Raw genomic sequence first — 15,199 nt, 5'->3', positions numbered from 1 at the left:
AATTAGGAGGAGAAAAGAACTAAGTTCTGGCATTCATTTCTCTGCTTCCTGACTGCAGGTGTCACGTGACCAGCAGCTTCTTGCTCCTGCCATCTTGCCTTCTGGGCCTCAAAACTTGGGTCAGTCTCTCTATCCCTCCATCAGCAGTAAAATGCCCTTCTCCCATTATGTCCTGGAAGCTATTGAGCCAGGCCGTGATTTTCTAATCCCATTAGGGGCAGAAGGCCCACCAGGTATCCTGGACAGCCCCAGGTGGGAGCCTACTCTGGATGTGGGGTATTTTTTACCTCATACCCATTGCTACACAGGAGTAATCCAAGGCCTGTCTTTGACCACACGGCTAAGACATGGTGGCAACACAATCTGAAATCACCCTGCTTCTTTCCCCCAAGCGCAGATTCTTTTAACTGCACCACAACTCAGCAGGACAGATCCCAGGCTCACGGCTTAAATATTCTCACCAACTGTGGACCTTTAAAATGGCAGTGAGAACTTGTGACAAAAGTCACCTTTAGGAACCCCTTTTCTTAGGTTTCCTCTTTCTGTATAGCTTGTCTCTCCCCTTCCTCGCCCTCTCTATTCACTTGTCCTATCTCTATCTTTTTTTCTCTCAGTTTAAGGCAAAGCTCTAGTCCTGACCCTAGTTATTCAGCCAGCTACCGCTTTTGATGTGCACAATAGAATTTTGACCTATCTTATCAACACTGGTTTTCCGGGCCCCTACTTTAGCCCTTGATCAGCCTCGAGGCAGTGATATCCTTGGGGAAGTTCTACACCCGGATAGAGGTGGTTTGTGTACATGTGTTGAAGGCCATCTAAATATCTGACGTGCCAGGCCACTGCAGACAGCAGCTCCGGAGGTCCTCTCCCACCCTGTGCTTCTGTGGTCTGCCATGCATGGGTAGAGATCCTGGTTTCCCTTTCTTCTCGCCCTCTACAGAGAGAAAGATTAAGAAGGTCTAGATGGACATGGGATGTGGATCTTCCACCTGAGACTCTGGAAAGGGCTGGAAATGGAACACATGCTTTGATTTCTTTCTTTTCTTGTTTTTTCTTTTTTCAGCGTCAAGCCTCAAGTTTTCCAAGAGAATACAAATGTGACCTGTGGCTCTTTTACTAACAAGTGTTAGCATAACAAGAAGGAGGGGAGGAAGGTCCCAGCAGGCCTGCAGGGAAGCAGAACAGACTTGGAACCAGGGGATGGTCGTAGTGGCCTCTGGTCTCTCTCATACCCCAGTGCTGTGTGCTTGCATATGACCCCAGACACCCCGAGACACCTTAGCCTTAAAACTGGAAGGCCCAGCCAACCACTCTTACAAGGGTTACAGGGGCTGTAATCAGGAGGGTTCTACGGATGGGCCGGAAGCCACATGCACTTGTGTATGAAGTGTGCTTGCTAGTCATGACCATCTTCCCATGGCTGGAACCAAGGCCATTAGATTCTGCCCAGCAGCACCTTCTCTGAGCCTTCTCTGATTGCTTCTGCAGAGGGTGGGCCTTCCTTGCTCAGCATGCCTCAGCCTGCTAGCTGTACATGTATTCACGTAGCCAGCCCAAGTTATTGTCCCATCTTTCCAGGAGCCTCTGAGTTCCTTGATAACAATCAACATCCAGTCCACAGCCTGGGGTGCCATAGGTATTTAAGAACCATGTCCAGTTCTGGAAGTGAAGCACGGAAGGTTTGGGGCAGGCGGAGGCAGAATATATATTCAAGGGCGAGGGAGTCAGGTCTTAGGATTGAATCCTGCCACCAACCTGGAGTAGCTGCGAGCTCTGGAGCCTCTTTTGTCATCTGAACACCTACCCGTTCAGGCTTTGGAGCACTGAATCAGACAACCAAAGGCTTTAGTCAGTGCCACTCAACTCAGGAGGGCATCTGTACACAAGAACCTGTCAGTGCTAGGACTGATACCCGATAATTTGGATAGCACCAGTCCTGTCTATCCACTGAAACCCCGGGGACATCATCTACTGTCTATCCACTTGCAGCTGCTTGCTGTGTTACAGGGGGAGCATAGGAAGAGAGTTTGGTGTTTTTTGGTACTTCCAAATCTCTGAATCGCCCTCAGGATGAACTACCTCTCTACAATGAATGGCTGACCCTCTACCCCTGCTGATGGCTTGGTATCCTCTTAGTTTGACTGACCCCTTCCCCTGCTAATGGCTTGGTATCCTCTTAGTTTTTCAGTTCAAACTCTGCTGATAAGATGGAGAAAATGTCTTCCTCAAGACAGGACCTGGGACCCAGGAGAAGTTACACAAGTTAGCAAAATTACCCAGAGAGGAGTAAGGTGTGTGTGACTTACTGTGCAACACCGATGATGGAATCAATATTCTATTTAGCAATATGTTCTGGACTTCTGCATCCCATGCCCATTGTGAAAGAATTCACAGTAACCAAGGTGTGGAAACCACCTAACCGGTGCACATCGATAGGCAAATGGTAAGGAAAACACGATATAGATCCATACCGAGGAGCACCAGGCAGTCATCTGGAGGAAGGGTTTCTGTGACTTTGAACATGGGTGACCCTGGAGGACATTGTGCTCTGCAAACCCAGCCAGGCCCAGGAAGATGAATACTCACACGTGGGACGTAAGAGAACATGTTCCCAGCAGCAGAGAGAAGCTGCTGGGTCATGAGTGCTGGTGATGGCAGTGACGGGTAAGGAAAGACCAAATGGTTCCCTCTGAGTGAGATGGAGGAGTAAGCTTTCAAAAGGGAACACCGGGACAGTAACCGTATCTCACTGTACATTTCAAAATGCCCAAAAGTAGATTTAATGTTCTGACAGAGAAACATCAAGTATGAAAAGTGAGAGGCAGGCACGTTGGAGTGTTTACTGTTCCAACACTTGGCCTTATGGCCTGGCAGTGTATCCCTTACACACAGAAAATTCTCTTTTAGTTAACATGAAACAATAAAAAAATTAAAGATAACACTTCACTAGTTTTTGCAGGTTTTTATTTGGAGGAGGGGGAGGTAGTAGATAAGGTCTCACTTTGCAGCCTGGGCTGTGAAATCAAGCAAGAGAGAGCCCTGGAAGACACCGGAAGCCCTGGAAGTCTGTTGGAACTATTGAATCTGCTTTTCTCAGCTGCTCGTTTTTAATTTGTATTTTTATTTTGAGCTTACGTGTAGGCCAAGCTATCGTTAAGTTCATGGTGTTCTCTCCCTGCCTCAGCCTCCTAAATTCTGGGATTACAGGTTTAAGACACCCTCCATGAACTTATTCAATTCTGAAGGTTAACATTTTAAAAGGAGAGGGGGGAAGGGGAGAGGTTGAAAGGGGAGGGAGGGGAGGAGAGAGGAAAGAAACCATGTACCCCAAACATTTGCTGGGCAAAAGAACTTATAAACACCACAGTAGGCATCGTCAGGGGCTGGCATCTGTCTGCCAGCCAGGGCTCCCATCTTTGCTTGTCCCTACAGTGTCTTGGGCTCACCACCGTCTGATAACTGTCAGCGTCAAGCCATTCTTTAGAGACAGAGTGTAGGCACCCTCGTTGATATGATTAATTATACCTCATTAAGAGGCCAGTGTGAGCTCTGTGCAAGAGTAAGCGTTTTAATTTGGAGGTAGAAATGTTCCCTCTGCTGGCTTAGGAACTATTTGACACCACATCAACCATCAGGATGCTCCTAGTGTGGGCAGCTCAGAATTTGGAAATCTGATTGCGGCAGTGGGGGTGGAGGGCAGAAAGAAAAATAAAATGAGAAAGGAGTAACTCTGGCTCTCCAATGGGGAGCTCTCAAAGGTGTGCTGACAACCCTATCATGTCATGTGATCCACCGGATTTTTTTTTTGCCCCCCGGAGCTGGGGACCGAACCCAGGGCCTTGCGCTTGCTAGGCAAGCGCTCTACCACTGAGCTAAATCCCCAACCCCCCACCAGATGTTCTTGACTTCTGCTTGTCAGGAGCCTTTTGGGGCCTGGAACCTCTAACACGGGACATGAATCCATTCAGCAAGAATGTAGTGAACATCTGTTACTCACCTACCATTGTTCTAGGTGAACTGATTCCTGTGTGTGGCCAAGCAGAAAACGAAGCTTATGTTCTAATGGAATATACAACAACAATAGACCCTCATGCGAAGCTAAGTAGAGTAAGAGCCAAAGAGGGCAGGCTAGATGGTGTGTGTGTATGTGTGTGTGTGTGTGTGTGTGTGTGTGGTGTGTGTGTGTGTTGTGTGTGCGTGTGTTGTGTGTGTTGTGTGTGTGTGTTGTGTGTGTGTGCTGTGTGTATGTGGTATGTGTGTGTTGTGTGTGCGTGTGTTGTGTGTGTTCTGTGTGTGTGTGTTGTGTGTGTGTGGTATATGTGCGTGTTGTGTGTATGTCGTGTGTGTGTGGTGTGTGTGTATGTGTGTGTGTGTGTGTGTGGTGTGTGTGTGTTGTGTGTGCGTGTGTTGTGTGTGTTGTGTGTGTTGTGTGTGTGTGTTGTGTGTGTGTGCTGTGTGTATGTGGTATGTGTGTGTTGTGTGTGCGTGTGTTGTGTGTGTTCTGTGTGTGTGTGTTGTGTGTGTGTGGTATATGTGCGTGTTGTGTGTATGTCGTGTGTGTGTGGTGTGTGTGTATGTGTGTTGTGTGTGTTGTGTATGTGTGTTGTGTGTGTATGTGTGTTGTGTGTGTTGTGTATGTGTGTTGTGTGTATGTGGTATGTGTGTGTGTGGTATGTGTGTGGTATGTGTGTGTTGTGTGTGTGTGTTGTGTGTGTGTTGTATGTATGTGGTATGTGCGTGTGTTGTGTGTGTGTTGTATGTATGTGGTATGTGCGTGTGTTGTGTGTGTGTGTTGTGTGTGTTGTGTGTGTGTGTTGTGTGTGTTGTGTGTGTATGGTGTGGTGTGGTGTGGTGTGTGTGTGTGTGTGTGTGTGTGTGTGTGTGTAACTGTCCCCCACACTCTCCCTGCATACAGATCCCTGGACCTGTACAGGTATGCTTATTTGGAAGTCGGGTCCTGGAAGACACCATCAAAGTTCTGAAAATGAGGTCATCTTGAATCTTCCAACTGTCTCTGCATCCAATGGCAATTGTCCTTTCTAAAGAAAAGGCAGAGGAGTGTGATCCTGCGAAATGAACGGTGTGTGACAGGCAGGCATGGCTGGAGCAGGAGGAGCCCAGGACATAGACATTCAGAAGGAGGTACAAGAGGAAGTGGCCAGATGAGCAGGTCCTCTCCGGGCAGAGAAGGGCTTGTAGAGCCATGTTACTGGGCTTCTGCTCCATGTCTAGTTTCGGATGTGGGGGCCTCTCCTTACCTATACATCTCAGCCAGTTTCCAAAGACAGCTCGTAGAACGAGAAACCAGACCTTGGGTTTAGACTCCATCTTATCGACCCCGACTTAAGGTTGAACTCAAGTTAACTACAAGCTGGCATCTAGCAGCAGTTTCCAGGCTACTCCCCAACAAACTGCTCCTCCAGGTTCCCACCCTGCCCCTGGCATTTCACTTCCTAACAACCACCAATCAGGAGGAAAGCAGAAGTTAAGTTTATGGTTCCGCTCCAAGCGCCAGCCAATTATGGAAAAGGGCAACAAAGTTCCATAATGGCCCCCAATCGGATGTGAGCCAGGCTAGAAACCCCTTTGTTTGTTTACCATTTCCTATAAAACTTTGTCCCTCTGAGAGCTTGGGATGCACCCTCCCATTCTGCTATGTCAGAGACAGTGATATGTACCAAGCTTGAGCTTGAAATAGAAAGACTCTAGTGCGATTGCATCGGAATGGCGCCTTGGTGGTTTCCTGGGTTCACGAAACAGGTACAACAGAAAACACTTAATTTTCCTCACTTCATAGGGGCACAATTTTGAGCCTCGTGCCTTGAGCTGCACCTCTGTTTGTAAGCAATTTTGAGTGTGAATTTCAGTTGCTCGCCTCCTAGCTTGGTCAGGTCTGTGAACCTACGATGTGTGTCTCAGCGAAAAACTGGGCGCACAGACACAGACATTACAAGTGCAAGCGTAAGTGGCTCTATTCCCATTTGTGGAAACTGATCTGAATTTCTTATTTGGAAAATAGGGAGCAAAGGTGGCTTCCAGACGTCATCACCCCTGTCAAACGAACCCCAGGACCCCCAGGAGCCCACAGTGTGTCAACAAACCAACAACACACACAGGGCTTGTTTTTAGCACCCATCGGCCTAGGTAGAGAGAGCAGCAGAGGCTGGGAAAGGACACATGGGAGTGGTTAGAGGGGACAGGTGGTTAGAGCAGGTCCTAGGAGGTGGTTCGTGAAAGAGGTCCTAAGATTCGTACCTTGGCTACGCTTGAACGCTAGGCCCTAGTGCAGCCTGCACACCAGAGAGGCTGAATACCTGGCAGCTGCTCACTTCCTCAGCCAGGCCCAGTCTGCGGCTGAAGCCCTGGAGGGTGCCAGGTCTTCAGTTCGGACCGGAAGGCTGAGCAGAGTAGACTCTGATGCAAGTGAAGGACGTCACTGAAGCAGCAGCGGCATGAACATACTCCCCAGAGGCCACCCAAGGCCGGAGGTGAGCTGGGGGGCTAGCTTTTAAAGGTAGGAACCTTGTAGCATTCCTAGGCAGCACAGTGACTCTGTATTTGAGTCCCTCACTATTCTAAATGTTCCCAGGAGCTATGTCCTACTCTTCTTCCTGATACAAATGTGTGACTGGTGGGTCTTGTTGAGCTTTGTCAGCCTCCAACTTACGGGACACATTTGCTGGTTTAGCTATGTGATGGTACTGTCCCCTACCAAGACTTTGTCTTTGTCCCCAGGGCCGAGAGTAGCCCTGTCACAGGAGGAGGTGGGAGGTGGCATGTGCCTTGCTGTTTGCATTTTTATTAACTTATCTATTTGCATAGTTTTGTTAGAGTCTCTCTGTGTATCCTTTGGTGGCCCGGAACCCACAGCGATCTGCCCACTTCTGTGGTTCCCATTTACCTCACCGAACAGAACGTTAACCATGTTCTACTGGTTACCACACAGGGGACTCTCGGGCAGCTTGTGGCATTACTCAGTCCCTCCAGAAGCAAAGGCAGGAAAAATCAACCTTCGTCACAATGACTGTGCCTTGGTCATGCAGGTAAATATTATTCTGGAAGTTTCTGTGAGGGTGCTCTGGGCTGAGATTAGCCCCTAGACTTCTGATAAAGAATTCCTTAATGTGGGCCTCACCCAACCACTTGAAGGCCTGCATAGAAGAAAAGACTGATCCCTGTCAAACAGGAGGGACTTCTCTCTCTAATGGCCATCAAACCTGAACTGAAGCTTAGGTTTCTTTCTGGCCCTCCAGCTTGCTAGCACATCCTGCAGATTGGAAATATCCAGGCTCTGTGGTTGTGCGATCTCTGAGTCTTCCCTTCCCACTTTATAACTTTACACGTTAAGGTTGTATTCTGAGGTCCCAGTGGAACACAGGAGAGCATTGAACACTGTGTGTGAACGTATGCCTCAGTGTCCAAAGCGGGTTCCTTCCAGGACCCTCGTGGACACTAAAGCCATGTAGTCTGTGCCCTTTATATAAAATGATGCCTTCTATACACAACCTAGGCATATCTTCCTGTGTTTTTAAATCACCTCTAAACTCCTTATAATGCTCAAAGGAAATCCTATGTAGATAGTTGCACTGTTATTTAGGAGATAATGAAAAAGGTCTACACAGTAAGTGCAGACAAAATTCTCCATACACACCCCAAATATTTTAAATCTCCAGTTGGCTTCATCTATGGATGTGGGACTTATTAAAATAAAGAGCTAACTGGAAAAACATGCCTGATGGTTTATGTATATGTATATGATAACATATATATAATGCATAGTAAGATATTAATATAACAAACAGCACAACTATAGAAAACTATAGTAGAAGTTATATGAATATAGTCTTTCCCTAACCATAACCTTCTGCAGTGTGGTCACCTTTGCAGTGTGATGCTTTGAGATGACGTAATACCTACATTAGACAGAGTGAGGTAAGTAATGGAGACATTGTGAGCAGCGGTGTGTAGTATGTAAAGGTTGCTTAAATGTCGTGCTGTGACAATTGTTCTGAAAACCAAGATGGCTACCAGGTGGTCAGCACATACAATATGGATACACTGGACTGTGAGACGACCTGTGTCCTGGGCTGGACAGAGAACAGTGAGATTTCAGGAGGTGTATGATTGTAAACTGAAGAGTTACTATGTCTTGAATTGTCCATTTCCTAGTTTTGTACCACAGTTAACTTGTGGGTAACTCAATTTTTGGAAAGAGGGCTCAAATCATGGATAAAGAGGTCTACTATATATGAATATTTTATTTATCTGGAAAATCTTGATAATCACAATGACATAAACTAATTTTATGTCTTTTGAGGCTCTGTATTATAGCAATTTGTAAGCGATACTAAAAGAGACAAAGTAATATAAACCCTCACATTTTCAGTACTTAGCTTCAACAATAATTAACCTGTGACCTCGAAGTTTTATGATGCGTCTACCCATTTAATTACCTCCTGTATTATTTTAAGACAACCCTAGACACGCCACCATTTCATCCAGACCCATTTCAGTGCGCATCTGTCCATGATAATGACTTAAAAACATAACCGCAAGACCATTAGCAAACTTAAAAATAAAACTGATTCCCTAATATCCTCAAAGATTCAGTACTAGCCAATTTTCCAGTACTTATCTTTTGAAATTGGATTATTTTTATGAGTCCTTTAAAGATTAACACAAACATAGCACATACTATGGAAAATGCAGGAAAACACATAGAACAGAAATCAGAGTCAGCCACATTGCTGGGGTGGTTGCCAGCCTATATGGTGCCATTTCATAAATAGAAAAAAAAACTTAATTCAGGAAGGCAGCCTGTGCCAAAATGCCTGCCACCCCTCTTCTCTCCAGGATGCCCATGTGCTGTACACAAATTGAGCATTGTACGCTCAAGCCCCTGAGGGTTCCCTCCGTGTTTACATTTTGGAGAAAAGCCTTCCAGATTTTCTATGGATATATACATAATCTTTGCATAATTGTTTTCATATGGTACACGCAGTTTTGCAAGCAGCCTTTTTCCTCCCACTTCATAGCAAACCATGAACACTTTCCCATGTTGTGAAATTTGTTTCTCAAAGCTGACTTTCTATGGTTACACAGAGTGCATTGTACGACTGTCTTGTATGGGTTCAGCAATGGTCAGTTGTTTAGATCTACAGACCTTAGAGTACACAGCCTGTCTTTGGAAGATAGAACACAGGCAGTAACAGTATGTCCTTCATGGTAGGAACATGATACGCTGGGGCATTTCTGCACACGCATTTGCGTGATCACTAGGTTGTGAATTGGTTCCCCGTGGTTGGTTTGGAAAGACAGCTAAGGTATGGTTCTATTTAGTTCAACTCATGCCTTGGAGGGCAGGAAGAGCTGTCCCTCGACATGTGTAAGCTCTTAGCTCTTTTCATAGCAAACAAGAAACTTTAGCAAAAAGCTGGGGGGCAAGGAAGTGTGGAGCATGGTTACAGTTATTCCCAGAGTTATGCAAGCAAGAGATATGGGTTTTGGAAACCAACTTCTACTGGTGTGTGAGGCCAACAGAAGACAGCTGGGTTGTGTGTGTGTGTGTGTGTGTGTGTGTGTGTGTGTGTGTGTGTGTGTGTGGTGTGTGTATGTTCCATGGGCTGGCCTTATTTGGTGTTAGGGCACAAGCATAGCCATTTCTAGATGTAAAAAACACCTAACAGCCTGGTAAGAAACACTATCACAGACTCAGGAGGAGTTGGTTAATGGAGTCTCAGAAAATCGCCCGCACACAATCTCCATCTCTTGAGCACTGGGATAAACATTGAGGTCAACGGCAAAGTACCCATTTGCTAAAACCCGCAGCCCACAGTCGGCCCAGAGCTTGAGTGGGTGTTTTCTGTGCCAGCCCTTATCATTTGCACGGAGTCCTCAGGACTAAATGACTCAGTTTAATGGAGTCATTGCAACAGGGTGAGGTCACAGGGCAGATGTTGACCAGGAATCCCTGACTTCAGAGGCTACGCTGAAGGGTAGAATTTCCATGCTGCCAAGCCTTACTGAGTGAGAAGGTCTAGGGACCACCTAAAAAGTGGAAATTGCACTGGGATTTTATTGATCCATAAATGAAAGTTCAAAAGTTGATGATAAGCCCCTGTCGTTGGTAGAGGGTTTTTCTCTGGGTGAGAGGAGCCTGGGTTTTCTCTGGTGTTTTTGTTTTTGTTTTTGGTTTTGGTTTTGGTTTTTTTTTTTTTTTCCTCTGAAGAACACAGTGACTTATGCATTCAACCAGGACCAGGGAAGTGGCTTGAATCCCCAGGCTGCCACAAGCCACCTCTCCTCATTGCCCCAACCAGCATTTTTGTATCAGTTCCACCCAAGATCGTATCAGCAGCATTACTGGGTGGCAGATGAGATTCCTAGGATTGTGGTCACACAGCATGGGTGGCACCAACCACAGAGACTTTCTTGGATCTAGAGGTTAGGAACGTGAAGTCGGGATACTGGCTGGTCCCTCCACGTACTCTGGGTGAGGAACTTTTCTTACCACCTTCAGAAGAAAGTGGCTTTGTCTAGGTGGCCCTTGGCTGTGTGATTGATCTCTGCCCCTTCGTTCTCATGACTTTCTCCTTTTTACAAGGACACTAGCTTTTCTGGATCAGAGCCATCCTAATAGCCTCATCTTGACATCACTGTATCTTTAATAACCACCGTTACAGGTCATGTTTGAAAGGGGTAGGACTTTCTCATATCTTTGGGGGAGACATAATAAAACACCATAATTAGTAAAGAAATTTGAGTTGGATCCACATGATGGGATATGTTTTTAATCCTGGTACTGGGGAGGTAGAGGCAGGCAGATCTCTGAGTTCAGGGCAAGCCATTTGTACATAGATCTAGGCAGGTTAGGGCCACATAGTGAGATTTTTTTTTTTTTTAAACAGGGGGAAAAAAAAGTCTGGAATCATATATCCAAGTGCTTCACTGATTCTGTGTGATCTCCAACCACTATCAACCATGGGTTCTAAGTCCATGCCCCTGTCTCCACAGGAACTTCAGGCTCAATCCTTCTCCTACCTATTTAGTCTCTGAAATACTGAGACTGAAGTAAGGAGAAATGCCTTATTACCTAAGGCCCCCAGCACTGGAGTTATAGGCAGAGCTTGACTTTTAGCAATAACTAGGCTATATGTTTATAGCCTAGACTTAAGAGCAGCCAGACCAGTTGCTCAATTCTTTTTCCCAGCTCCCCAGGTTACAACACCCAGGGACAGTACCCTGAACAAGTTCCAGGGCTCACTGTATATATTCAAGGACTCTTGGCTCTCTCCGTGGAGCTGGTTTTTGGCAGGTGGAAACCAATTGGCCCAGGCTGATCATGGCTGCACTCAACCCAGCTTCAATATTTGGACAGGAGCAAGGCATGTGTGCAGAGGCAGCAAGAGAGTTGAGAGGGTTTTAGCTCTGAGTGAGACTGAAGGGATTTGACATGTTATTGAATCCTGGTGCAAGAGGTGAACTCTGGGCCGCCACGCATCCCAGGAATGCGGATGTAGCGCTCTCAGCGCATATCTGAAGCTGACAGGGGTTGACAGTCCCCATCTGGGAACAATAACCCAAGCTGCACGCCCGCCCGCCCGTCCGCCTGGCCTGGGCAGGGGCTGCTCCCTGACCCCGCCCCTTTCCACCTCCGGAGCCCTGACTCTAACGTGGTGCGCACAAGAAGGGAGTTTCGCCTCTCTTGCAGTCTCCTGAGTCCTGGGGACCGCTGAGCAGGGCAGGTTGTGGGATACTTGTCATTCCAGGAGCAGCAGGCTGCGACATGGTCCATTTCTCCTCTGGGAGACCTGAGTGGAACGCTGCGGGGAGGCAATTTGGGATGCCAACTGATCACCCAGCCGGCTGTGGGTCTCCTCGCTTCAGGGAAGCCAGGGTAGTGATGTATTTGTGTCCCGGTGAATACCTCGGGCATTCTTTGTTCCCTTGGGGAGGCGCTTCCATAGTGAAGTTCAAAGCACCCGCTCACAAGCCACGTACCCTAATCCTCTCTCTGATCTGGATTTTGTTGTGTAACTAAACTGATTACAAGACTTTGGCTGGCACTTGGGCTAGGCTGTGTCTTTGGGATAGCCTCTCACAGGCTTCGTTGCCACGTGGTGATACACCAGCTGAGGGCCCTGTGACGATGTGGGGGAGTTTGTGAAGCAGCAAGAAATCTGGGGCTGGGACCTCACAATGGCATTAGCCTACCTCACCCTTGCTATGCACTGTGGCTTCTCTCTTCTTCCCTAGTCCTTGACGAGCATCTCAGACCATACGCGATGCCATTCCTGAGCCAGCCTTGTCCAACAACACTGTTCTTCCCACTCCTGTGTCTTTGATTTCTGGTCTTCTCCATAGTGGCAGCTCCTACCAATGCCCATATTGTCCCAGCAATCAGGCTTCTGTCCGAGAACCCAGAATTCCATGCCTCTACTGGGTAACTGTCCATAAATCACCACACCGCAGAGGTCCTTGGAGGCCCTGTGCAGGTTGGAGAGCTCTGCATGAAGCTCGGGTAGAGGGCGTTGCTTTGAACTAACTGGTCTTTCCCAGGGCCAAACTCTTGGGTTTTGGTCTATTTTCCTGCCTGATGCTTCTCCGTGATACCTTGCCACACAGTAAGAAAACCAGAAACGTCTCCATCTTGGCTACTTAAGCACCAAGTTCCCTTGTGATCTTTATGCTAACCCTGTGTGCATTTCCCTCTCCCTACACGAACTGCCTTTTGCTTTCCTGGGGAAAGCAACAGTTTCCTTGGGGCCCACCTGTGTTCCTCTCCCCCGAGTCTACAGGGCATGCTCTGTACTGGAGCTAGAATTATCTTAGACTTCTTAACATCTGAATAAGTTCCACTTGACTTTCAGCTCTCAACTTATAGGTCAAGAATCTGCCAGCAAACGGCTGAGGAGCCTCATGCTTGGTCCACTCTTGCCCTTCCACTGCAAACATGCTATTCCTATGCTCTCTACCAGCACCAATGGTTCTGCCCCCGGGATGATGAGCGAGCAGAATATTGGACAGACCAGAAGCAGGGCAAGTTCTTGCTGCATAAAGGATCTAACAGACAGTCTCCTGTGAGAATAGAAGCTACGTCTTAAACTACATCAGAGGCAAACGTGAGTGGTTCAGACAGGAACTGCTCAGACCACCAGCCTTTGGAGACTTTGGACTCTATGGTGAAGGTAAAGCACCCTGGAAAATGTGCCAGCATGACACTCTGCCAGAATGTCCCCTAAGGGGACTATAAGGCACCACTGTGGGAGATGTAGTTGATCATATTCACACCCTGTTACTTTGTTACCCTCTTACTTCCAACAAGCCCCCTCCTGCTTTCTTGTTTTTTTCTTTTCTTTCTTTTTTCTGTTGAATGTTGAGTTTAATTAGGATTATTTGTGTGCACATGGGGGAGGGTTGTATCCTCAGCAACACAGGCAACCTCCAGTTGAAGAAAATAAGGGTGGGTTTTTCAGCATTCTGCTGGAACATTTTAGTAATAGAAGCACATGGCTATACAAGGCTCCTCCTCCTCCTCTCCCTCCTCCTCCTCCTCCCCCTCCTCTTCCACCTCATCCCCTTCCCCTTCCCTTTCCCCTTCCTCCTCCTCCTCTTCCTCCTCCTCTTCCTCTACCTCCTCTTCCACCTCCTCCCCTTTCCCTTCCCTTTCCCCTTCTTCCCCCTCCTCTTCCTTTTCCCCCTCCTCTTCCTTTTCCTCCTCCTCCTCCCCCTTCTCCCCCTCCTCCTCCTCCTTTTCTTCTTCTTCTTCTTCTTCTTCTTCTTCTTCTTCTTCTTCTTCTTCTTCTTCTTCTTCTTCTCCTTCTCCTTCTCCTTCTCCTTCTCCTTCTCCTCCTCCTCCTCCTCCTTCTTCTTCTTCATCCTCTTCCTCTTCCCCTTCCCCTTCCCCCTTCCCTTTCCCCTTCCTCCTCCTCCTCCTCTTCTTTTTCTTCTTTTTTTCTCAGAGGGCACAAGAAGACTCAGTAGCAGAGCAGAACTGAGCAACATGGAGCCCATACTGCTCCTTATATGCCGAGTCCCCTCCCCTTTCTCAGATCCCTCTTGGCACACCCACACTTGTCTAGTTTTCTCTGCACCATGGGCCTCTACAGAGCTTGGTTCCCTGATGAATTTACAGAGACACTCTGGATTGGTTTAGGAGGATGGGGAGAAGAAGTCTACCACAGGTATGATTCTTATACTAGCGAACGAATACAATCCCCTAGCTCGAGGGCCAAGTGAGTAGCTTGCCTGGGGTCTTACATGCCACAGGATGGGGAATCTGTCGTGGCCCTTAACCCAGGTCTCTTGTTTTCCTTCCTTTTTCTCAGCTTCTCTTTTCCTGTGCTGGCACAGCTGGAGCACCCAATGTCCTCTGCAAGCTGCTCATGAGAACCTGCCTCCCATGTTGACAAGATGTACCCAGTCCTGCACAGTGATGGTACAGGGAATTCAAAGCTAAGCAAGACCCTGCTGGTGCCGGACGCACAGACATTCCTTCTCAGAAGTGTGAGCAGTTGTGCTTGGCCTGGAGCTTGTTCCTAGAAAAAGTTAATGAAATGTGATGGTTTTCTTGAAATTCTACCCACAGGTGTCAGCAGCATAGGGTGTTCAGAGCACTCTGTACAGTTCTCCTAGGATCTAGGGTGGTATAGTTCTTCCTTGGAAAGAAGAACACAGGGCAGGAGAAGCAAAGGCCAATTCCTCTATTGCAATCTGTTTCTGACCATGCTATCCTGCCTCTCCTTGGGTGACTTTGTCTATTGGCAGGGGCCGTAGCCCCCTGAATGGGCTCCTGTAGATTTGTGCCCCATCTTTAAGTCAGAGACAGAAAAGTCACTCGGCTCAACCATCATGATTCCACTAATGCACCTCAGAGGGCAGGGGCCATCACCTCTGAGGTCCAGAGAACCATCTGTAACAATTTGTAGCAATAACAGTAACAGCTAAGAACCACTGCATCCTTACTGCAAGAGCCTTACTTTGTGACAGACATTCTCTTTGGCTTACACATTCCAGCTCTTTGGCATTCCAACCTCTATGTTGTACGTGAAGAGACCAAGGCACATGTAGGTTAAACACATGCCCCAAGTCACTTCAGGGTCATGGTAGCACTCAGCGGGAATCCTTTTGAAAGGACATGCTTATCTTTCATGTCTTTCCATGTGTTTCCTCCTTTCTGCGTGTCATCAGAAGGGAAAAG

The 15,199-nt window shown here is 47.4% G+C and overlaps 1 long non-coding RNA gene across 3 annotated transcripts; it reads left to right on the top strand.

Moving 5' to 3' along the window:
* The first annotated feature begins 10,380 nt into the window (after nucleotides 1-10,380).
* On the top strand, nucleotides 10,381-14,579 carry LOC102554412 (uncharacterized). 3 transcript variants are annotated; one of them, XR_595775.4, is made up of 3 exons: nucleotides 10,381-12,442; nucleotides 12,884-13,187; nucleotides 14,328-14,579. It is a non-coding gene; the product is annotated as an uncharacterized LOC102554412 (long non-coding RNA). The 3 variants fall into 3 exon arrangements; XR_005493225.2 differs by having other exon boundaries at nucleotides 10,381-12,494; XR_010057508.1 differs by having other exon boundaries at nucleotides 10,381-12,520.
* The last annotated feature ends 620 nt before the right edge of the window (nucleotides 14,580-15,199 follow it).

This window comes from Rattus norvegicus, chromosome 14 (genome assembly GCF_036323735.1).
Source record: "Rattus norvegicus strain BN/NHsdMcwi chromosome 14, GRCr8, whole genome shotgun sequence".
Lineage (NCBI taxonomy): Eukaryota > Metazoa > Chordata > Mammalia > Rodentia > Muridae > Rattus > Rattus norvegicus.
Note: the sequence above shows the minus strand (reverse complement) of the source record. Positions and strands in the feature narration are given on the sequence as shown.